Source organism: Rhagoletis pomonella, unplaced genomic scaffold, assembly GCF_013731165.1.
Source record: "Rhagoletis pomonella isolate Grant_MI unplaced genomic scaffold, Rhpom_1.0 Rhpom_scaffold_00008, whole genome shotgun sequence".
Taxonomy (NCBI): domain Eukaryota; kingdom Metazoa; phylum Arthropoda; class Insecta; order Diptera; family Tephritidae; genus Rhagoletis; species Rhagoletis pomonella.
The window spans coordinates 34,885,509-34,891,892 of NW_023458562.1; the positions used below are offsets into that span (position 1 = coordinate 34,885,509).

General features: G+C 33.4%; 1 protein-coding gene across 4 annotated transcripts in view; it reads left to right on the forward strand.

The window, feature by feature from the left end:
- The first annotated feature begins 282 nt into the window (after positions 1–282).
- Positions 283–6,384, forward strand: part of LOC118744712 (muscarinic acetylcholine receptor DM1) — a 33,623-nt gene continuing 27,521 nt past the window's right edge. For 2 of the 4 annotated variants that reach the window (XM_036477923.1, XM_036477924.1), the window contains exon 1: positions 283–841. The gene's annotated coding sequence lies outside the window, so the exon portion shown is untranslated. The remainder of the gene's footprint in view (positions 842–6,384) is intronic. The other 2 variants (XM_036477925.1, XM_036477926.1) reach the window with 2 other exon arrangements.

Sequence of the window (6,384 nt, forward strand, 5' to 3'; positions counted from 1 at the left end):
AACACATGCATGCCTGCTGCATAGGTTGGGTAGATACTAAAGTAGATTTGTATGCTGAAATATTGGGTATTCTTCGCGCAGAAGAGTCTCACGTCATTCTTTCATATTTCTACGGCTGACATACATACGTACATATACCATGTACATGCATACATAAGTACTAGTAGATGCCTTAATGTGTATGTACAAACAAACAAATAAACATATCAACGACCAATAACGACAAACGACAGCAACAACGGCTGTGGCCGCGGCAACGACAACGACAACGGCAACGGCAACGACAACAGCAAAACGATTCGCTTGAGTACAATATTTCGACTGTGTAGTGATTCAGTCAGTACGCTGTGTGGCTGTGCGAAAAAAACTATCAAAACATTCCGCCTGCGTTGGTGTGCCACTCGCCTCGAAGAAAAAAAGGTCCTGTAAAACAAAAATATTCACACAAAAGAAAAGGGGTGCAGTGCTTACAAAAAAAAAAAAAATTATAAAAAAAATATTTATAATAAATTTATTATTTTTAATAAATTAAAGTGCAATAAAAGTGTTTTATCGTTGCTGCTCTGTTTCCAAAGCTGTTTCGTGTGGCATTGTAAACGCGTTAATTTGAAATTGTTCGCCAGCTGCTTGTGATTATCTGTCTATCTATCTGGATATCTGCATTAATCAGCAGATTCCGCAGTTTGTCAATTGGTACAAATTATCGAAATTTTCTCTTTCACTTCGGGGAAGCCAGCCAGCCAGTCGGTCAGCCAGCCAGCCATGACATCAGTGCGCAACAATGCAGTCTCCGCCGCTCTGCTGCTGGGATGGGTTATTTTTGGGTGCCTAAATAGTTCTGGTATGTGAATGTGTACTGAAGAAAATATTAAATTTCGCAATGAATAGGAGGGGAAACAATTTGTTTTTTATTTTATTACATTTTAGTTTGTTCGAAATCAATCTTGAAAACATTACTCATTTAAGTAGGTATGTAGTTGTTGGTTTAAAGTTGTCCTTCAACGAATGAAAAGCGTGTTAAGCACATTTTCTCAGTTTGCAGATTGTGTGTGTGAAATTTGTATTTGATTTCAAAATTTTGAGTCAGGATATAGTGAAGATACATTCATATAAAGCTTAAGGAAATTTAATGGGAAAGTATTGAGCGCATTTTCAATTACATAGATATAGTCAAAGTTGTTTCGTATAAAAAATTTCAAAAAAATTTCAATTGACGATCAATTAAAAAATAATAATTGCTTCCATTTAATCAAATAAAAAATACAAATAAAATGAAAAGACAAAGTAAAAAAAGTAGTGGTCAAATTCAAGAAAATAAAAAATTCAAAACAAAAGTAAATTTTAAAAACTATAGGGATATTCAGCAAATTGCGCAATTCACCTGGTACTCGTGCAAAAAAAATTGATTAGCTCAAAGCAACGAAGTCTTCAAAGTTATTGCTTGAGCTAATAAGCCCTTTTGCCCAAGTGTCAGGTCACCTGCTCAATTTAGTGAATACTCCTTCCATAAATCCAAGTTTCAATATTACAAAATTTTGAAAAATTCATTAAATATAAAAAATTCACATACTCGCAATTTTTTTGCAAATTTCGAGTATTCAGTCAGAAAAAAAAATCACAAACCCTCGAGAAATTTAGGCCAAAAATTTCGCTTAAAAATATTTGTTTTTTTATTAAGTCTGATAGGAAACAGCAATTTTTTAAAAAGTATACATTTGTTTATTTCAAAGCCAGTTTTTGCCACGACATTTATTTTTTCATAAGTATATAAACTGTAAATTTTAACTTATTTTGTTTTATTTATTTTAAATTTATACTTTTAGATTTTCGTTTTACGTATTTATTCTTAATTTTAAATTTTTGCTTTTATTCTTAATTATTTTAGTAATAGTAATAATGATTTTTGGTATAAAATTTTTTCCTTTTAAGTTTGTAGCTTTGAATTTTTGTTCTCTTTTTAGTTGTTTTTAGTTCAAAATTTTTTGTTTTGTTTGTAAATTTTTAGTTTTTGAATATTTGTTTAAAGATTTGATTTTTATTTTTTTTTTGTATTTAAAAATTTTTGTTTGTTTTAAATTGTTGTTTAATTTTAAATTTTTGTTTAATTTTAAATTTTTGTTTGTTTTAAATTGTTTAATTTTAAATTTTTGTTTAATTTTAATTTTTTTTTTTTTTTTAATTTTTCTATTAATTAAAAAAAAATGTTCCTTTGAATCTCTGCTTTTATGTAGAAGAGTTTAAGTAAGCTCCATTTTATTCGCCATTATTTAAGGCCAATCAAGGTTGAATTTGTATACATATGTATGTATGTATATATGCATGTGTTATGTACATAAATATGTTTGCTTAAAGAGCTTAAATTGAAGGTGTAACATCTGACTTAAATATTTTAAACACCGAAAACCGAAAAATTTAAATGCCAAAGTGTGTACATAATTTAAAGTTCGCATATTGCACTTAAGTTCTCAGAATTTTCATCTCGCTGCACAAATATTGCAATGTTGCAAGTTTTGCAAGTTCATATATTCCAAAACACGAGCATGGGTGGGTATGTATGTACGAGTATATACTACCATGCATTTTGTATGCCTGAACTTGTATGTAAATATGTACATATGTACATATGTATGTATGTATTTATTTATTTTTTATTTTTTCTTTTTTTCGTGCTTTTGTGACAACACAGCAAAACTATGTTATGGCATTTCTTCGTGTTTTAAATACCTATACATATTTACATACATAATACCTGCAAACCATACCTATATACAACAGCAGCAACGACGGCGGTGGCAGCAGCCATTGCAGCTTTTTGTTGAAAGCTCGCATGCTGCGAAACAATTTTGTGTTTTGTGATAAGAATTCAATACACTAGCCGTGTTTTATTTGTCCAGAAATTTAAGCTATTAGCTTATTTTGTATGGAGGACTTACCCAACATAATTATATTGGCTCATGAAAAGCTAAATTGGCTTGTATATTTAACAAGAGGCATTGCCATTCAGCATCAGAAATTTTCTCCTTCAGCCATTCAGAAAGAGGCAAAAACTTACTTTGACACTAGTTGCGATCCCGTACGAGTCCGGACTAGTCAGAAATAGTCAGAATCAGTCAGATTTTATTGGAAATCGATCCCGTACTCGGTTCTCTGACTATTGAGAGGACAAAAAAGTGGTAAATTCTGGTAAATGTGTCAAACGATTAGCTGTAGTGTGTTTGGCAACCAAATTGTAAACAAAAGAAAAGTGCACTCTGCTAATTCATGAATTTGAAAGTATTTTGGGTTATGTACATGTGTGAGCTGAGTGTGTTTACATACAAAATAAGCAAAAATTTACAACCAAAATTTTGAGGTTATGTTGAAGTTGACAGAAGTTACGATTTTTTACTAGAAAGCGATCCCGCACTTTTCAATGTTACTCTCTCGCTCTGAGCGAATTTTTATTTTTTGACAGTTTTACTAGTCCGAGTCCGAGGAATACGGGATTGCACCTACTATTTGCAGTCAAACAACTGTCAAAATTAGGCTAACATAAGATTTAGCATATAGATTTAGCTATTTGCTTGTGATGGTTGAATAAAACATGCCTACTATTAAAGAGCGCGAATACTCAAACCAACTATAGGTGCCACATACATACATAGGTATGTATGTACATTCACTCAAAAAATCAGCATACTTGCATATTTATGCAGAAATAGCTGAACATTTGAAAAAAAAAGCCAAACAAAAAATTTACAAAAATGGAATTTTTTACCAAGTAATAGAAATACGTCAGTGGCAAAAACAGTCAAACTGAGGGGCGGAAATGCGCCAACAAATTAACATATGTACATACGTATGTATGTACATGCGTATATTTATTTGAAAAAATACATACAACATTTTAAACTTGTCAGAATATCGGCTTTTATACAATTTTTTACACACGTGAATGAGTTCTAATAGAGACACTCATATATACTATACACATGTGCATACAGCAGTTGACAAATAAATGAAATCAGTTGGTCGATTGATGGTTTTATCTCATATCCACTAGTATTTGCACAAACCGATTGTCCTCTATAATAACGACACAACTCAAATTATAACAATTTTCAGTAGAGCCAATTAAAGCTTTCAAATTATGACTGCTTTATAAAGATTTAGACATGTACCACTGCTCAGCAGTAAGTGTTTGTCAATATCTCTTCTGACAAATTATGCGTCGAAGTTCCACAGAAAAATATGGTTATTTACCTACCAACCTAATCCGCTATATAATTCAAATACATGAAATTATGAGTTAGGGCGTTCTTAAAATGGTGGCGATAGTACACAAGAAAAATATTAAATGTATTTTGTTTTTGCTTTGGGTACACAAATGTCAAATTTCATGTATCTCAAGGAAGAACTCGTAACTTTCTCACTCTCTCAATTGTAACACCACCTTCTATGAATTCGTCTTGTCAAAACCTTTATAAATGTTTCACACTGGCAATTTATTTTCAAAAATTTGTATACTTAACCCGCTCGACAAGTAGCGATGATATGAGGGTAGTACAGATTTTTTGGAGCTGTGTCAGAGAGATTTGCACTAAATTTATAGAAGCAAGATTTTTGGACGACTGAGAAACGAAGGCGGCTATAGAAAACAATTTTGAAATGAAATCTTAAAAAAATGTTTTTTCAGTGATTTGTTATTTATTTAACCGCCTAAGCGATTTTTGGCCGAGTTCAAAAAAGCATGCCAGTCGTCGTTTCTCTTCAGAGCCAACTGACACCAATTGAAAATGTCAAATGATTTAACGGCACTATATTCACAAAAGTAAAAATCGAGAAATCGTTGTCAAACCAAGAAATATAAAATTAAAAAATTAAGTTGAAAATAATCATATTTGACACAATACCGCCCACTTTACTTGCGTGCATAAAATTTTTGACTGTTTTTGTGATAATTTTTCAACGGTTTTCAAAAAGTTACTACAAATTTGATTTCAAATTGCACTTGCACAGCTAAAATTATGCATAATTTTTTTATTTGGTTTTATGCAATAAGAAATATGAATAAAAAAGTTAGCGGTACATCCCTGAATATAAAGCCTATTTGCAAAGTAAAAAGGTGTACCCTAGGTTCGGGCAAAACAAAAACGTCTAAATCGCGTTGCAAAATACTTTCGACCCCCGGGCGCAGGGCGAACCTTTTTTTGTTTGATTATAAGGTGGTACGGTCTAATGTACATATGTTTTTTTTTTTTAACGGACGCTGGGATAGGGAAACCATCTATTAAGTGGCACGTACGAATTTCTCCCAAAGCCGTATTGTTTTAACCGGAAGTTCATTCCAGATAAAAATTTTCCACAAACGTTGTGTATTTTTGTCCCGTTAGTTTAATCCACTTGCGGTCGAAACCAGAAGTCGGTAATACCACCATCAGGTGGAGCATCCCTGATTTGGTAGGTCATGTTTTTGCATTTTTTTTTTCAATAAATAAAAATAATTACCTCCGGGTGTTCTAGGACACCCTGTATACATATTTTCGTTGTTGGTGTTTCCGACAGGGTAGGAGTAGGATTAATGTGACCAACTATTTCATGCCCCTTAACCAAAAGTTCCACATCATCTACATAGGCAATCGATATCGAAGAAGGCCCCTACTGCATAATCTTTATGCGTGAAGGGTTCCTCTGACCACTTTATCAATGTATGGAGGGCGATATTTGCTGACCTTTTCTTGCAATAATTTCTTGTTCTGATTGGCCTAAAATACCTGGGGTAAACCTGTGTGCCTTTTCCGGCCTTTGGGATGAACGCAACACTGACTACCCTCCAAAACTTGGGGCTATACCCGGTCCTCACGCAGTTCGCATCAAAAGGATCCAATCAATTGCACGACACCTTCAGAGCCCTTTGCAGCTGGACAAATATGATGCCATCGGTCCCCGGCGACTTTAATGGTTTGAACGAATTTATCGCCGATGCCATGTGATGATCGTCTAGAAGACTGGAGAAGTACAGGGCCTGGGGGAAGATTCTGAAACCAGTAAGCACACATTTTCAAATCGCTATCGCACTTTTTGACGCAAAAACATTTATATCATGCGTCAAAAAGTGCGATAGTGATCCAAAAATTGTCGCCAACTGGTTACAAAATCTCCCTCTTGAAGTAAAAAATATCGCACGCAAAGAAGTACATTTGACTGTACTTCGAAGTTCGAAGTACAAAAGCGAAAAAAGAAGTACTGTTGGTCACATTAAGTATGATGTACATATTTTGGAACGATTTTCCGTCATTCCTTGTCAAATTTGGTTGGAGACAAATCCGTTTCGGCGTTGTGCCACATCTTCACTATATCACATAGCCATGCTAAATGGTCGTTGGTTCTAGGTCTGGTACATCT